Source organism: Pinus tabuliformis, chromosome X, assembly GCF_031772625.1.
Source record: "Pinus tabuliformis cultivar Carrire ecotype Pingquan chromosome X, CPIR1, whole genome shotgun sequence".
NCBI lineage: Eukaryota > Viridiplantae > Streptophyta > Pinopsida > Pinales > Pinaceae > Pinus > Pinus tabuliformis.
In genome coordinates, this window is record NC_142308.1 from 101,081,025 (window position 1) to 101,101,028 (window position 20,004).

Consider the following 20,004-nt stretch of genomic DNA (forward strand, 5'->3'; position numbering starts at 1 on the left):
AACCATGGTCAATCGTAGCTTTTTAGTATTAATCCCAATGGTTTGTTATTTCTTCCCATCAAACATGGGGAATCATAGTCAACCATGGTCAACCATACTCAAATGTTGCTTTGTGACAAAGGTTGTCTCAACATGAAAATCAACCACGGAAAACCTCGGTCAACCATGGTCCAACGTCACATTGTGACAAACAATTAAATATTATTATTATTTTTATTTAATTAATTAATATTAATATTATTACTATTTAATAATATTTAATTAAAAAATGTTATTATTGTTTAAGAGAAATTAACTATTTAACTATTATTTATTAGTAAATTATTATTTTATAAATAAAAATATTTATATTTTTTCTAAAAATAATATTAAAATTTATTTATTTTTAATAAAATAAATATTTATTTATTTACATTTTATAAAAAAATATTATTATTATTATTATATATTTATTAATGGTTTGTGTCATAAATATAAATGAAGCCTTATGCGTATATCAATCACATTTACTAAAATAATTATTGTTCTTAAGATTATTATTGTTAATTAATATTACTAATATTATTATGGGTTAATATTATTATTAAATATTTAAATTATATTAAATAATTTAAAATTAAATACTATTTAATAAAATATTATAGAGTAACTTAATATATATATTTTTTTTTCACTTCTGGTTCACGGATATCATGGTCAGTGGTCCGCTACATCCAGGATCGGAAGTCTCTAGGGTGGACCCACCCGAAGGGGGTCACACCCCTCGGCCATCACAGACCTAACCCCAAGAGCTTTTGGGTTTCGACCCTGTGACCTCCCATTGGCGAGGCCCCGGCTTGACCGATTGAGCTAACCCTTGGGGCTAGAGTAACTTAATATTATTTTAATAGATAATATAATATTATTATAATAATCATAAATATATAAATATATAACAATATGGTTGTTATTAGTTATATAGTTATTAATAATCATAAATAGTTGGTCTTTAAATATATATATATATATATATATATATATATATATATATATATATATAAAATAATTATTAATGTGATTGATAAAATCTATCTACCCACATCAACCACATTGGAAAATATAATTGTATATATGCTTCATATACATCTATCAATTGTACTAATATATATGAGTATATAATTATTATATAATATAAGTGTAAAAAGGTGATTTTGAAAGTATTAAAAGATTTAGTCTTAGTTGTTTCCTTGCTTCTTAGCTCCTATGATGTTCTATATACTACATTCTTTCTCTGTTCTTCCTCACATAGACATAGTTTTGTCGCCCTTCCTCAAGGGCAACTGCAGATTCAACTGCAGATTGTATTTGAATTACGCAACTTTTTATTTCATTAATGAAAAATGTCTTTTTTTTCTTGTGAAAAAAAAAAATTAATCTAACATGCAATGAGCAAAGTAAAATATTTGTACACATTAAGGTCAACTAATTTAAGCAGCAAATCTATGACATTACACTCAAATTCAATAGGAATTCACAAATGTACAACCATTGATATGACGAAAACAGGGAAGCAGGTCGAGTTCTGCTCATGGAACGAAAAAATATATAACCATTGATATGACCCAACAACGAAGCATGTCGAGTTCTGGTCACTGAACTATTTATAACCAAGATTGATAAAGGGATAATCCCATCGTTTCCATGCTTTTATATATCTATAGATATATATATAATAACTTGCTCACTTCTTTTTTCTGCGTTCTGGTGGATCAAGTTCCAAAGAAAGCAAAGATCAAAATAGATGGAATCCTTACAGAAGCTTATTCTGGGGGTTCATTTTTACATTATATGGTTGACTATAACCATAGTGCCCTTAATTTCGCAATCCTCAATGCTGAAATCTGTCGAAAATTCTGGTGGAGGTAAGGGTGGATCGAAGTCTAACGATATATTGGATGTGTCGAAGTCCACACTGTCAACGCTCAGAAGGAGGTCTTTAATGAGCTGATCAGACTGATGGTCTCTAACCGACTCTTCTTGCGGTCCAACGGCTATTGGCTTTCTTAGGGAACCAGAGTTCATTTCAGCTCCCTTTTTGTTTGAAACTGTCTCTTTCATGGTACCAAAACCTACGGTTTTACTATTGCTGACATTATTCTCAAGTGCATGTTTTTTGCGCATATGAGTGCTCCAGTAATTCTTGATGTCATGGCCAGTACGCCCCGATAATCGTCCTGCTATTAACGACCAGCTGCAAACACATAACATAAAACAGTCTTTTCTATGTTGGTTACTTTGAATGTTTGCAATACGAAATTTAGATGGAAGCACTTACATATGTGATGCAAAGAGAAAAAAAGTAACACAGGTTCATATTCGTCTCGATTTATTGCACCGAGAAGCGTGTTGATCTTTTTTCTTTTTTATCCACGGTGGGAAAACATTACAGACCTACCCGATTTTTTCGGGTTTGTAACCAACGTTAACACTTTCATTACTTCAGAATTAGGATCTTCCATGCTTACTAATTATCCTATTATCCTTAAAGCAGTGAACTAATTAAGAACTGTTTTATGCTAAATTGACGTATACTAAACAAAACCAGTTTCAACGCATTTCAAAAACTTGACACACATGTTTCATGTTTTTCACGATAGGAATTAAATTAGCTTACTTTTGAAGTCGTAAAATAGACTGCAGAGGTATCGCATTCGTTTGTGGCTATGTGTAGTTTTTTAAAAATGCTTCATGAATAATTAATAACAGACAGACTGAATTTTTTATGTAATTACTAATAATTAATATAAAATAACTTGTAATTAAAATAATTATTTAACTAATTTAAGAATAATGTATAAGGTCTTGAAATTCTGTTTCATTGTTCAATTAATAATAAATTCACAGAAAACATAAAGGTTCTAATGAAAATTAAACACTATTCAAACAAACCATTCATTATTTCTAATAACATCTAAAAATTATTCTATTAAGAGGAAATCAACGATTATGGTTGTCCTCAAATATTTACAGAGAAACACAGGGCCAACGTCATGTATTTTCACATGATGATGGAATGCCATTATAACTCAGTTACACTATAGAAATGATGATAACAAAAGATATGTCTTCTTCAATTTGTACGCATAATGTCTTTGTATTGGTTTGGATTCAAATATTTACGGAGAAAACTCAGAGCGAACGTCATGTATTTTTACATGATTATGGATTTCCATCAGAACTCAGCCAACTATCGAAATATGAATAGAAAAGGTATGTCTTCTTCAATTTGTATGCAGAATTTCTTTGTATTCGTTTGGAAATAGTAAAATTATGGACTTGCATAATTAGTACAATATGTTGAATTAGTTTGGATTAGTAAAATTATGGATTTGCGCAATTAGTATAAAAAACTAATTAAAAAAAATTAATTAATATATATATTTTTTTGGATGAACTTAGGGTTAGTTCATAAATTGAATGTAAAAACATGTTGCATAACTATGGGATAATGAAACTAAGACAGTGAGATTTGATTAAGTAATCTTCTTACTAACAATGGAATGAATTTTATATAATTTTGTTTGAGTTCTATGTTATTAATATCCATCTAAAATTGTATAATTATCATGCTTTTTTTGCAATTCAATCATGTTTAGTTTAATTTTTTGTTGTTAGAATCTTATAATACATTTTACATTGTTAAAATAAAATAAAATAAAAATCATAAAAATTAACTATATTTAACATTAATTATCAAAAGAATTATATATATTAAAAATAATAATAATAAGATTATAATGATTGAAGATTTATCTTTCTTTTATTATGGATGGTTTTAATTGGTAAATATGCTTTGTTACAATACTGTAATTCAATACTACAACCTATAAATATAACATCCTCAAAACTTATTATTCATTTCATAGTTAAAATGTTTTATATATATCTTAATTTAATTTAATGGAATAGCTTTTTTAAATTCAATTGAAAGTTAAAAAGAGATAACTATTTAAAAAAAAATATTAACACTTTATATAACTATTATTAAAACTATAATGAACATTTACTATATATCAAATCTCTACAATCCATTTATTATTCATTACTCATAATTATATTGAAATTTTGGAAAGGAAACATGTATTAAAGTACTGAATAAATATTGAAATAAATGTTAGGGTCATGAGAGCCCTTAGAGAAGTGGTGGTGTCTAAAGGCAAGTCCCTTTATCCCACTAGCTAGATGAATACTCATGGATGTTTTTGGGCTTATAACTAGGTTACATCAAAGATATATACCATGGGAAAAACCATGTGTTGACCATAAACATGGACTCTGAAACCACCACTAACTTGATCCCGCGTGATAGTAATACGAATAATCATGGGATTTTTTGGCCTATAAATAGGCTACAACAATTATAAATAACATGAGAAAAACCATGGATTCCCATAAACCTACGACCTGAAACCACTCGTAACTTGACTGATCCACCCTAACAATAACCCTCTGAAACTTGACTGCAAGAGATTGAACTAGATTCATTAATCAGCCATCTCATCTGAGTCACCACATTCAACCCCCCCATCTCCTGCACCCCCACCCCCGTCATGCCAATATACTAGTACACCAATCACCTGTACCTCTCCAAGTGATTCATTCCATAACTTGATGACTCCATCATCCATTGCAATGCATGTATGCATGAGAGATCTCTTAAGGTCTTACAACTGTGTCTTGCACAACATGTTTGCATGAACAAAAAGGGTTACAACTTACTAGAGAAATCCCTTGGACAAATTACCATAGGGTGTTAACACATCATACATTAACTCCTTCACTATATACCACTCTGATTACTCTATCTTCGTTCTTTTCATCCATATCATCACTCTCTTCTAGATCTAATGAGATATGTACCTTGACCTACATTTTATAACCATGTTATCGTTCATCAGATCCTTCTATTATTCAACTATTCCATCCACTAAATCAATTTTGTGGCTACACACGTGAACAACTTGTTGCTACTGCAGTCCTTCTACACTGCCTAGTTACTTATCTTGATCACTACTACAAAAGTTTTTTTCTGCAAGAAGCCTCCTAGCCACATGAGTTTCTTTATATACAACCTACTCCGTATATCCATTATGTTGTTGAACCTTACACAATCCAAACATTCTTGCTGCTCCTTGACTTTTTGAAGGTTTTGCTTATGTCCATGTTAACTCTAAATTGTCTTTCCTTCACATAGCTAACTCCAAAGTCTTTCCCTATATAAAAACATGCTATACTTCACATTACATATTAGTTTTAGCCTTTATACTATTTCATTTATATTCCATCTTCATTCTTTTCACCCATATGACTATTTCTCGATGTTATATTATCTTAACAATAAATTATCATCTTGACAATAAATTATTGAAAAAAATAGCATTTTTTTCATTGTGTTAATTTAATCTCATAATGTAAACTGATCTGGTAAATCAGTTATGTAATCTAGCATTTAGATGTATATGCTTCCACTTTGTAGTTAGCTACCATTATCCCTTTTGATTGATTGACTTTTTTCACTTAATAATATTTGACATTAAAACTTATATAAAGAAAAAAATAGTCATTTTCAATCAATCTTCATTCTACATAAAATACTATATGAAGCACACTTTTAAGGCATTTTCTAAAGACGAAAGAAATATTTTGTCCTAAAAAGTCACTTTTTATTTTGGTTATTTTACATTAAAATTTAATATCAACTGACATGTCTTAAATATAAAATATAAGACAAAATTATTTTGAGACCAATATATTTTAAGACAAAACTTTATATTCAAGGAAAAAACACTTTGAGACAAAAATATTTTAAGACAAAATTTTATATTTAAGACAAAAATAGTTTAAGAAGAAGATACTTTAAGTCAACTTTTTATTCAAAACAAAAATAGTTTGAGAAGAAAATAATTTAAGACAAAATTTTATACTTAAGACAATAGCCACTTAAGGCAATGCAAATTAAGATGCAACCCATTTAAGACAATTAATGATTAAGACAAAACCATAACAATTTAAGACAATATTATCTAACACCTACAAAATTGATTCTAACAGTGTGCCCTAAGTTTGCTGTCTTGCAGGATCCTACGATTTTGTGCCTATACCAAGCTTTCTATTTCACTTACCATACACGTTATCTTATATAAAGACAATGATTTGTCAGGCTCTTTCTTTTATGTGGGTAGTCGACTCTGAAGAGAGCGACACCATTTCCTAGAAATATTTCCTGGAAATGAATTCATCTTCTGTCACTTTGATATCTACTGATACAATTAGACACAACATGTTTGTCGTTGCATTCAACACTACCACATGAAGGGAGCTTTTAAGACAATTTTTTAAGACAAAACAAAAATTATGTCTTAAAATTTAATTTTGTCTTAAATTTTTCGATATGAGTCTCTAGTAAAAAGAGTAAAGGATTAGCGGTCCATCTTTATGATGTTAATGGGTTCTTCAGGAAGTAGAGTGATGGATGTCAACAAAAAATGATGGTATTTAGGGCAATGGAGGTAGAGAAGAGAGGTGTGCTTGGTGACAGGAGTGATGGTGTAACACCATCCTCCCACACTTACCCAAGTTAACCGTCCTACCAGGGTAAACATGTGATGAAGAGTTACTATGATATGACTCAACCTCTTATATAACATTAAGGAAGTGGATCCAACATACCAACACTTTAAGACCTCCCTCAAGAGCTATAGAACCTCCAAGAGCAACCAACCCCTCCAAGTGTTGAAGCCTTGAGAGAACTTGTTTATTGACTGAACTAGACCCCCAATCACTCACATGACAATCCTTTTGTACGACTGAGGCCTCCATTAGCTACCAAATCAAGGAATCTATGTGATTGTGGCATTTTCCTATTAGTTTTGTGGAAGTGACCCTGAACTTTGAGCCAATTTCCAGGGCTACGACTCAAGCCTCTGCCCAAAACTTCGTGAAACTTCCAAAAATAATAAATAACATTGAGACCTCTGGTGGGAGGCTGAGAAGGCATGCGATAGATAGCTAGGGTTGAAAGTTTGTAGCAAGCATTTAACTCCATGGAAGGGTGGGGATGAGGGAGCTCCACTCCCTCCTACAAGTAGGCTGTTGCCAGCCGAGGTAAGAAGCCAATGGAAGAGGTCAGAGGTCTTGCTGAAGAAGGAACAGAAAGCCGGGAAGAAGAGAAAGAGGGGGTCAAAGATTGAGATAATAAATGCACAAAAGAAAAGGGAGAAAAATACAAGGAAAAGGGAGCAAAAAACAAGGCACATAAAGGACCTTGTAAACCCAAAACTGAGGTCACTCCTAGAGTAGTTCTAGATGATCCTGCTCTGCAGGCACAGAGGGACCACATGCGGGCTTATGCTATCATTTGTAAATTCATGGGAGTATGGCCCACTGAAAGGGATTTACAGGCATGGATTAAATACCATTGGAAACCAAAAGGAAGCATCAACCTACATCTTGGGTCAAAAGTATTCTTTACCGTGGTCTTCACAAATATTGAGGATAAAGATAGAGTGTTTGAAGGAGGGCCCTACTTCTACATAGATATTGGCCTCTATATGAGGCCGTGGATGATGAATTTTGTCTCGGAGAAGGAGACTTTCACATCAGTTCCAGTTTGGGTAAGACTTTACTCCCTTACTCTTGATTACTAGCAAGTAGAATCGTTAACAGCCATAGGTAATAAGTTAGGACGTTTTATCAAAGCTTCTGAACCCACTAGAAAAGGAAAATACACTTCCTTTGAATGAATCTGTGTAGAAATGGATCTCTCCGGAGCTCTACTGGATGAGGTGATATTATAAGTTTTTGATGAAGAATGGGTGAAAATAGTAGATCATGAACATATTCCCTTTAGATGTCACAGATTCCATGAGCATGGACACCTTTTCAGGGATTGCCCTCTCAGTAAAATAGAGAATAAGAGCAAAGCTTCCATAATGAAAGATATGGAAAGCTTTCAAAAAGTGAGCCATAGAGGAAAATGAGGCAAAAGGGGACTTAAGCAACATCAAGCAGAAGGTCCTCAAGTTAAGTTGAACACTTCCCAAGTTCTCGAGGAGGAAGAGGAGATAACAAAAGGAGATCAGGGAATGGAGGGAGGTCCAGAGGAGAAGGAGATAGAGGAAGACAAAAACCAAACAAAGAATAATAATACACAGAAAGAGGCTATGATGAGTGATGTAGAATTGGATATGGATTAGGAAATGACCCAGAGGGAGATGGAAATGGAGGACCACGAACTGAAGGAGATTCTGGATAGAGAGCATCTAGATTTGGAAGGGTTCTTAAAATAGGGAACCACGGGAGGGTTAGACTTGTTACCTCAAGAAGAGTTCTCTAGAGTACAACAGCTATACCTACGGAAAACCCAGGCTATAGGGGTGGACAGGCAAGGTAACATGGAAAAAAGGGGTAACAAAGGTGTGAAATCTTTATAAAACACCCCAGGGTTAGCACCTACATGTCCCGGAAAGAAAAGAGGTAGAAAAAAGAAAAATGAACTGCTAATGGAATGTGGAAAGCTAATGATAGATTCAAGTAAGATGAAAGGCCTAACCAGTTACTCTTTCACAAATCTTTAATGATGAAGTTCACTTCTTGGAACATCAGGGGCCTAGGTAGTAAAAGGAAGAAAAGATTACTTAGTAACAGAATGAAACAAGAAGCTCCAGATATTATTTTTATCCACGAAACTAAATGTTCCATTCAGAGAATAAAAGAACTTTATAGCAAATGGCTCAATCGATTTGAGTTCCTAGAAGTCAAGGCAGAAAACACAGCAGGTGGCATTCTTACACTTTTGAATCCCCTAAAGATTTGTATCATAGATGCAAAAGATTCTAGAAACTACTTATCAGTGGTTGTTCAACCTGTGGGGAATCGGGAGACCTGTCTGGTCACGAATGTTTATGGCCCTCAAAGAATGGATGACAAACTCAGGTTTCTGGATTCTCTTATGGAGCTCAGAGAAAGATATGCAAAGATACCATGGATTATGGGTGGGGACTTCAACATGATCAAATCACTATCGAAGAAAAAATGGGGCACTAGATCTCTAAAGAAGGATTCCTTAGCTTTTCATTCTTTTAAGGACACTACGAAGCTGGTAGACATTGCTTCAAGTAATGGTCTCTTTACTTGGAACAATAGAAGAGGCAGAGAGTCCCTTGTTGCCTCAAAGTTAGACAGATTTATCATCTCTGAGGACCTTATACTCAATGATAAAGGAATGGAAGCAAGGATTCTCCCCTATGGAGGATCCGATCACTGGCCAATTCAACTGGAGATCAGAGGCATTGGTACTCCCAGGAATAGACCTTTTAGATTTGAGAATATCTGGCTCACCCATCCAGATTTCATTAACAATATTTCAAGTTGGTGGTCTGAAGATTTACATATTCAGGGTACAAGTATGTTTCTTCTTCACAAAAGAGAAAAACATATCAAGCTCAGGCTAAAAGATTGGAACAAGAATGAATTTAGCAACATTTTTTAAGGAAAAAGAGCTATAGAAAACAAATTGCAGATCCTCAACCAATCCCTTATCAAAGATGGCTTTGATAAAGACAGCAATGGCATAGCCACCATACTCCAGAAAGATTGGGAGAACCTTTGTAAATAAGAAGAGATATATTGGAGACAAAAATCTAGAGTGCAATGATTAAAAGAAGGAGAATGAAACACCAAATTTTTCTACAGATCAACGTTGGCAAACTGAGCTCATAATAGAATCTCTTCGATCAAGGATAAGGGAGGGAAACTACTCAGCACCCATGAAGAAATTGATGCTGTGTTAGTTCAACACTTTCATGGGATTGTAAAGGAAACCAATCCAAACAGAGAGCCTTTCATCAAGGAACTAACAAGACATATACCAAGACTAGTGTCCAAAGAGGATAAGTTGAACCTCAATAGGCCAATAACTGAAGAGGAAATCACTGATTTCCTCAAGGAAATGTAGAATGGTAAAGCACCGGGCCCTGATGGTTTTAATGTGGATTTCTTTAAAGCTTGCTGGAATATTGTAAAACGGGATATTTTGAATGGACTAGAAGATTCCAGGAGGAATGGAACTATTCTGAAGGCACCCAACACCTCCTTCATCTCTCTGATCCCTAAACAGGACATCGCCCTAACTCTGGATAAGTTTAGACCCATAGCATTGTGCAATGTGGTTTACAAGATCATATCTAAGGTTGTGGCCAATAGACTCAAACCTTTTCTCCCCACTCTTGTGTCCAGGGAACAATCTGGTTATGTGGAAGGTAGATAAATTCTCAACAATATCATTCAAGCACAGGAGGTGGTGCACTCTCTGACTAGCAACAAGAAGGTTGGAATGATCATGCAGTTCGACCTAGCTAAAGCCTTTGATAAGTTGAACTGGACCTATATAAGGAGGGTTCTTATTGCTTTTGGGTTTGATCATAATTGGGTTAGATGGGTCATGGCTCTGGTAACTTCTTCCAACTTTTCAATTTTGGTAAATGGTTCTCCCTCCGAGATTTTTATTCCCTCAATAGCCCTCAGGCAGGGAGATCCTCTCTCTCCCTTTCTCTTTATATTCATGACGGAAGGACTTGGTAGATCGATTAAGCAGGCAAAAGAAGAAGGCAAAATCAAGGGTCTGAAACTTTCGAAGAACGGACAGACCTTGACTCATCAACAATTTGTGGATGATACCATGCTACAGGGAATCCCTACAGTCAAAGAATCTTTGGCGTACAAACAAATTCTAAGTGACTTTTCCATGGCCACGGGTATGGAGGTTATTCTTTCCAAATCCAAGGTCTTTTTGTTTAATACCGATACTGCTATGCAAAGGAATATTTCCAGGATTCTAGGCTTTCAAAGGGATTTTCTACCTTCAAAATATTTGGGAGTCCCTCTAACTACTAAACCTCTACATAAGAGCATATGGGAGCCGGTGATTAATAAGATGCAGGATAAAATCAAGAGTTGGACCATCAGATCCTTAAACTTGGCTAGCAGGTCGGTGCTTACAAAGGCTATTCTCCAATCTATAGCAGTTTTCATGCTATCAGGACTCCCTTGGGAAAAGATTTGCAAACCCAAAAATCATGGAGGTCTAGGTTTGGATGATCTAGAGGTTCTAAGCAGGGCTTTAGGGGCTAAATTATGGTGGAGATGGGTCAAAGAACCAATGGCTCAATGGGCTAGTATCGGGACAAAAAAATATGCTAGCTCTTGGAAAATTAATGACGAAATAAGGATGTCTGGAAATATAAATGACTCATACATCTATAATAAGGCCTAGGATAATAGAGGCTTAGTACAAAAGAATAGCTTCTGGGAAGTCAGAGAGGGGGATTTGGCACTATTTTGGGAGGATAAGTGGCAACAAGAACCAATAGTGCCAAAAGAGGAATTTGTGGACCTCAAGAGAGAGACAGACATCAAAGGATTATCAAAGGTAAAAGATCTTTGGGACTAAATCAATAATGCAAGAAAATGGAGAAATTGGAGGAAAATGGTTTACAGGGTAGATAACCCCTTAAAGCTAAAGTAGAGGCTCTTATGCAGATGTTGGAACAAAGGAAGACTCTAATGACAGGGGGGCATGACCAGTTGAGGTGGGGTAACAACAATGAGGGAACCTTTAATCTTAAGGAGGCAAAACACAAACTCCTTGAGATGGATTCGCTTGCTCCGGATAGAATTTGGCAGAATCTATGGAGGCATCAAGGCTGGATAAAGAATAAACTCTTCATGTGGCTAGTCTATCATAAGAAAATTCTGACATGGGATAACATAAGGAAAAGGGGTGTTCTGGGGCCTTCCAGATGTCAGCTCTGTGAGGCCCAAGAGGAAACCATGGAACACCTCCTCAATAATTGTTTCTTCACCTCTAATTTGTGGGATTCTTTCACCAACATCTTCCAAAAGACCGACAGGGATAAAGGGAGTATCATCAACACCCTAACCAATTGGAGGTGAAAATTTTCAGATCATGAAATTCTTAGCTCAGCTTGGGCTCTTACGCCCAACTTCATTATTTGGAATGTCTGGAAAGAAAGGAATAAGAGAATTTTCCAAAATGAAAAAAGACCCTTCCAATGTCTTTTTGAGCAGACCTTGGCTCAACTCAAGGAAACGGTTGGTACCATTGTGTGAAATCCCCCTAAGAATCCACCTACAGATGCTGATATGAGGATTCTAAGACAGTTGGGCATGCAGGGGCTTATTCCGCAGGGCCTGAGTAGAACGGTTAAGTTAATGGATACTAAGCAGGACTTCTGGCATCCTCCCCCTATAGGCTTTCTAAAATATAACATAGATGGGGCCTCAAAAGGAAACCTGGGTATGGTGGGCTTTGGAGGGGTTTTAAGGGATGAAACCAATAATATTCTTTCCATTTTCCATGGCCATCTAGGTAGATCCTCAAATAACATGGCAGAATCCATGGCTATGGAGCAGTGCTTAGAACTCTTGGTGCAGGATAATTGGCAAAATGTGATTATTGAAGCAGACTCTGAGTTAATCATCAACACAGTCAAAAGAATTGGTTGGGGCTGAGAACTGGAGAAGGTTTCAAAACACTGGAGGCTAATCCAGGTCTTTCAACGGATCTAGATCCACCTTAGAGGCCTGCACATGGTAAGTTTTAATCATGTGCATAGCAAGGCCAAGAAATTGGCGGATCTACTGGCTAATCAAGGAGTGAAGTGTACCAATAACAGGGTCATGATGGGTTGGCAAGGGTTGCCTCAGGATGGTCTCAAGGAATAGTGCACCTGCCAAGACGACGATTACATGAAGGTGTATCATAACAATACCATGGTGGCTCTATCCTGTTAATTTGGTTTTCTTATGAGTCACAAGTTTTTCCTATTTTTGTTCTTTCATGGGTTGCTCAGCACTTTCTACTGCCTGGGTAGTTGGCCGAAGGGTTGGGGTTTTACTTCACATGGACTCACAATTGGGTGCAAAGGAGAAGGCATGAGTGGCCAGAATCTAGGCTCTGGTGGCAACCGAAATATTCCTGATTCTCCATACAAGGATGCTAATCTACCTACAGATTGGTTTTCAGTGTATCGGGGGCCTCTTGAGAGGAAAGCGGCTTCTAAGATTTGGGAGTGATCCCACTCATCGTCTTACACGTGGCCGAAGAGTGGTTTATTTTACCATCCTCATCGCACGTTAACTAGTAGCACTATTGATTCGCGCGTTATGATCCTTAGCTGTTAGATCAAGCATGGTGGATCAACGGCTAAGCTTCATTGTGTATGTCAGTGGCTAGGTGAGCTCAGTTTTCCGATTGGTCAAACAGGGGGAAGGACTCACATAGTTCATTGTTTCAGTTTAAGGCATAAAGATTTCATTGCGAGGGATTCCAGTCTTTCCAACGGCCTGAAATCCCTAGATTCACCTTTTGAGGATGCAAAACTGCTCCCCTGGCAATTTTCGGTTGATCGCACAACTCTCAAGCAAGATGTGGTAATCACTATTTTGGTGTGATTCCACTCAGCTAATTACACGTGGCAGGAGGGATGGATCAAATACGACCCTCATCGCACGCTATTGTTCGGTGCTTTAGCATCACGCAATATCATTCCCAACTGTCGAATCTCGTGGGCCAGATCAACGGTCAGGAACGATCGTGCTATTTGGTGGGGTCGGGTCGTTAACCACCGAGCGACTGTGCTGTGAGATATCATCCTTAGCCGTTGGATGTAGGGAGGAGATTGGATGGTCAAGATTAATAGAGGCTTGTCTGGTGATTTTGACACGTATCTTTGTCTTTTGCCAAAATTTTTGGGTATTACAAGGGTTTAGTTTTCGAGGTGTAAGGTTGAGCGTTCTTGCTTTTGGCAGATAGATCTGAATTTTTTAGGGTCCATAGATCTTTATGGATGATTTTACTTTATGTAAATTATTTTCTTACTTAATGAAAAAGAAGGACTGACTCTTGCTTCAACCAAAAAAGATAAATAACATTGAGACAATGCTACTAATACGAAAACTTGAATAAGGACATGACATCACCCCTACTAGCCATGACAGGAATTTCTTCAAACACAACATGAAGATGTAATCTATAGGTCATAACAACATATCTGAACATAGGGACCTCATACTTATCTCAACTTCGTCAAGAATATTTGATTCCCTATCACAATTGTTGCATTATCATCTATTGGGTCATACATCCATTAACATTTTATTTACTAATCAAAACATGACGTGAGCCATAACCAAACTCTGTCATAAACCATGCTTATAACCAACATAATAAATAATGATAGAGCAACCATTAAAGCCACATAATAAAAATTACATTTACACATAAAAAAAAAGAAGAGGAAAGAGCTCTTATTAACATATGGAAAAGGAAACCAAGCTATGGATTTCCATGTAACATCAAACTATAGATTGGGTTGAACCAAAATTTTTTCTTCATCCAATCACCCTCATGCCATATTCCAAGCATGAATGTGGGATTGGCAAAAAAACCAATCAAGTATTCCTCAGGCTTTTCCATGTATCCCATCAAGTGATTCCTAAGCCCAAACAATAAATGTACACTATAACCATTACCACAATCCCACCGTATACTGGTTAAGGGATTACTAGGCCCTAAAGAAGCATGGATGCCTTTAGATCTCTCCACATAAACCATGTAGAATTTGTCTACCTCCACCTTCTAGGATTTACTGTGTATCCTGCCATTACCGGTCAAGAGATTTCTAGGCCCAATGAGGGTATTCACAACCAAGCTTTACTATGTATCCTACTATTACAAGTCAAGGGATTGTTAAGCCTTGTGATTTTTCCTGACACCATCCCACTCAGTTTTGAAACTATCCCACAATCCAGCTCAACTAAGTAAAATAACTCCATCACACCATGGGTATCTGGTAATGATGAAAATTAATGTTACACCTAGTAAAATCCATGCAATGAAAAAAAGAGATCTAAATACACACATGCATAAACCACGCATTCCAAATCTAGCAAGGAAATCATACATGTAACTTGATAACTACATGTAATCCCGTGGTAACCGCTTTATCTTGCTCTTCCTTGCTTGATATTTGCTTCCCTTTTCTTTCTTATCCTTCCTTTGCCTTCCTTCCTCTAATACTAGAGTGCTCCAAGAATAATCTAAGTGTGTGAGAGTGTGAGACAGTAGAGATAATAGAGAGAGAGTTCCAAAACTGAACTGACAAAAGGTTAAGATCTAATCCTCATAAACCTTTTTATCAATGAGGCCTCTATTTTCTTCAATTTCCATTATTTTTCCTTAATTTTCATCCTCGCGTGAAAATTGTGACTTTTCCATTTCCTTTTCTGCTATTTTTTATTTTATTTTATAAATAAAATGTCAATTAATGCCACTTTCCTTTTCAAATCCTTTTCCATTTCCTTTTCTAATTTCTCCTAGCCATAATAACCAAATGAACACACACCAGGATTTTTTTTCCCAACATTCAGCTTGGAATAAGTGTCCCATTACCTTGGTCTTATTTTTCATTTACTAACTTTATTACACAATTTTTAACCCGGGGTTGTTACAGATGGAGGCACTTTCTCTAAACCTAGATAGGCAATAACATAATTGGAGTACTTTTCAACATCTTGATCGATTGTGTTTTAATCTCCTTATTTTTACTATTTCATTTATTTTGAGCGCTACTTCTATCCATTAGATCTTGTTATCGGGACATTGTTGTGTACAAACTCATCACTGTCATCGACAATATGGATTAGATTCACCTATTGGATGATGGAGAAAAATTATAGAATATCTGTTGGCAGACAACATGCCTACCTCAAAATATCTATGACAACTTTTGCAAGAAGCAACTGCTCATGATAAATGATTGGATTGTGGAAGTATCAGTCATAAAATTCACAAGCACGATAATTTTGGTCGCAGGTTTTGAGGTAGAGGGATTAAATGTAGCCTTTTTTGGTGTTATTGGGTGAAATATTTCTAAGCATAATTATCTAATCTCGATTTAGTTTTTATCCTGTTTCTACACGATATAAGGGGTCTCTACTGGTTATTTTTGTTTCAAGGTACACTAATAATATTTTTTTTTCCACTCAAGTTGTTGGTATACTTTTTGGTCTATCTGAGACGCACTAGATGGTTGTTTATGTGGTATTTATTCTTAACCTTTGGTATTGTGGATCTTCCTACTCCTTTTCTGATTTGGGATTGGTTTATTGGGGGGTTTCTGAGGATCTTAGCTGCTATTTGTTGGTCTTCTCTATGTTCCATATGAGATGCACTAGCTGGTTGTTTCACGTGGAATTTAATCTGAACCTTTTCTCCTGTGGATCTTCCTGCTTCTCTCTACTTTCGGATTGGTAGATCCGTGGTTTTTTTAGGATATTTACTACTACGTAAGTGCATTGATTGTCAAAATTAATGTGTAGATTAAAAATTGCTCATGAAAATTACTAAATCACAAGACTTGAAGCTACACTACTGATCTATGGAAGTTAATTCACCATCTAAAACAAGAATCATTGACATGCAAAAGGTAACATCACGGATGCACAAAGATTTATCTAGGGGAAAGAAACTGCTCAAAACCCCTGACAATATGTACTGCATTAATCAAAGAATTTAGATTAATAAAGTATGCTTGCTCAAGCTTGAGAACAACCTCCACATGTATCCTCTATCCTCTACCTGACTGAATGACTATGGCCAACACTTAGCCAATTTAAAGACTTCCCAAACTCCTATTTCCTTGAGTTGGTCCTTGAGGAATTAGGCCGCTATTTAATAGGAATTTTCCTCCATCGAATTGCACAATTCCTTTAACTCAATTCTTTAACTGCATGCACAACCTCTACAACTTCGAATAGTTTAGAACTGATAATACATTGCCCTTGAACTCCAATCTCAATTGGGTAACTTGAATTATCTGCATGCATGAGTTAATTTAGGATGACTGATTAGTTATGTGGATGACCACTATAGTCACACCCCACTACTTGACCTTCCAGTAGTTCCTCCAACATTTAGATCTAGTTTAACTAAACATAACTCAATTTAACTAAACTAAATTGCTATAACCAAAATTAGCTCAACCTAGGATCCTAAAATTTAGGAACCCACTGAACACAACTGAACTTGCTTCTCGTAACTCGAATTTATTGACCTAAACTCCTATTTCTTATGAATCTACTCAACTACACTAAACTTCAACTCATTAACTCGAATTGATTGTTCTTAACTGAGTGACAAGTGCTATGTCACCTCAGCTAACTCCTCCAAGTTGTCTGTCGATGTGGAATTTAAAATTTCCTCAATTTTAAATAAGGAATAATTCAAAATTGAGACTTTATTTCTTCATTTCGAACACTTCCTCTTAGCAAGAAAAGGATTGCCATCCACCCGTATCTTGCACCCATGGAATGTACTACATGAAACACCTCTCACTATTGTCTGCAACTATCTATTGGGAAAAGTGTGTTGTTGTTGACTCTAATACTAAGTTTGTTTCTTTGTTATCAACACTCCTCTGCACTCCTTAATATCTGATCAACACTAGTCCTCCTTCTCTAAATACTGTGGGCCCTCATAGCAAGGTAATGATCCATGGGGAGAATGCCTTAATTGACCCTTCCCATATTTCTGGGACTCTTATACCAAGGATTTACATCGCTCCACCTCATTCCAGGAGGTATAGCTGCATGCATGGAGAAATATGATCTGCTCACACTGTTGTTCCTATTGTTGTATTATTTCTTCCACTTTGTGGCTGCAACCACTACAATAGTGAGTCTAATCTCCCCAAATCTTGAAGTGCTAGATTCCACAAGGCTACTCGGCATGAAACTAGACTCCCTCTAAGTTTTGATCTCCCTATGGAAAATCTTGTTGCTCCTCAATATACGAATGTCAATGATCACAACTCATTTTTTTATCACTAAACATTGGCTCACTTATATTCCCGCTAGTGGCCTACTAGCTCCATTAAGTAGTTTGCACATAGGGTCTTCTGGATCTGCCCTAAACTAGGGATCCATATCTCTACCTTGCAACAACCCATTAGTTCTTTAAGGATCACTGTACATGAGGAATTCAGGGACTGGTTTTAATGTCAATCCTTCTCTGATACAATGTAGAAATTACGATGTAGATTTGCAACTGCTCATGATGTTTTAATCAAAATAAAAAGAAACAGACCTACTCTACTACTCTCTCGACATTAATTCACAATTTAAAATAAAAGTATGAGACATGCAATGCACATATTATTTTTCCTGGGGAAAGTACTCTTCTAAAAACCACAATGCCTGCTTCCATTAATATGATGAATAGAGATGTATTACAATTTCTTTTCTCAACTAATCACAACGTGCAAGTGCATAACCTATCTCTCTACTCACTGAGAAGCTCTGACCCAAACTTAGTAAAAATTTTCCTCTGCTTCAACCCCTATTTCCGTGCACAATTCCAAAGAAAATAACCCCCTGGTATTAGGGGTTTCCTCCAAAATTCTTGCGCAATTCCTCAAGGTTGATCCCCTGATCAACACAATGAACTATACATTCGATCTAGTATACAATTAATTGTACACTGCTTTGGAATCTTCACCACAACTGGGGAATTCAAATTCTCTACATCCATGTGTTAATTTAGGCTAATTGATTAGTTATATGGATGAGCACTGAAGTCACACCCCACTAGTTGACCTTCCGCTAGTTCCTCCAATAGTTAGAACTATTTTAACTAACCATAGCTAAATTTAACTGAATTAAACATCTACAACTGAAATTAACTCAACTTAGGCTCCTAAAATTTAGGAGCCCATTGCACACAACTGAACTTCATGCCCCTAACTCGAATTAACTGAGCTAGACTCCTATTTTTTAGGAATCAAGTCAAGTACACTAAACTTCAACTGATTAACTCTAATGAAATCTTCCTAACTCAGTGACAAGTGCCATGTCACCTCAATTAACTCCTCCAAGTTGTCTGCTGATGTGGAACGTAAAATTTCCTCAATTTTAATTATGGAAAAAATCAAAATTGACACTAACATTCATTTTGGTTGGTGGAGTTGGTAACATATTTTAATTTTGAATTCTATCACGAAGGAGTGACTTGGGACCATTCATTGGTATCGAGGAATATTTATTTTCCAAGTTTTCCATTGATTATATTAGGGATAGTCCATTAATGGTTTGCGGCATCATTGAATATCTTTGCCAATTGTGTGCTTGATGAGATTTTCTTAAGGAAATTGGTCAACAATGATTTTCTAGTCTATTGTATTTGAAGGGGTGTCCTAGTGGGATGAGCTGGTGAAGACCTACATCGAGTGGGGTCTATAATTAATAAGTGACATTAATTTACCTTGTCTACATATTTTATCGAGGTTTTTCAGACATTACTACGTAAGGTATTTTTTGGTAATTCTCTCTACTTTGGCGCACATATAGGCGGTGTTAGTGTCGTATGTTATAGTAGTTAAATCCAGGATTAGTCTTTTTTCTTATTTCGGTAAATTTTTAAAGTGTTGTTATGATCTCATCAAGATCAAGTCTTACTGTCAATAAGATAACCTAAAGTTTGAGTGGTAAATAAAATCAAGTTGTTAAAGTCTTAAAAGGTTGAGGTTTAGTAAGTCTAGGGTAATGAGTTATCCAAATGATGAGTGAAGATAGTATTGGGTATTTTTTTTCTCATCATCGGGACAAGTCAATGGTTTATTTTCAATCCATTTACAAAGTCACATCAAATACTACATCATATCATTATCGCTAGAGTTGTTGTTGCACTTTCATAGTTGTTATGCTTTCTTGCACCTTTATGACCTCCAGGTTCTAGAAGTTTGTTTTTATTTTTCATTTTTTGTTTAATAGCTCAAAATTCATCTCAACATTTTCAAAAGGGCACTTAGCTAGTCAATTTCACATCTATTCCTTCACTGTTGCACTTTTCTACTGTGCTACTATCAAAGAATATAAGATATGAAGAAA

At 35.7% G+C, this 20,004-nt stretch overlaps 1 pseudogene; it reads right to left on the reverse strand.

Annotated features, from left to right (window-relative positions):
- Positions 1 to 1,818: 1,818 nt before the first annotated feature.
- Positions 1,819 to 20,004, reverse strand: part of LOC149138604 (MYB-like transcription factor 4 pseudogene) — a 42,113-nt pseudogene continuing 23,927 nt past the window's right edge.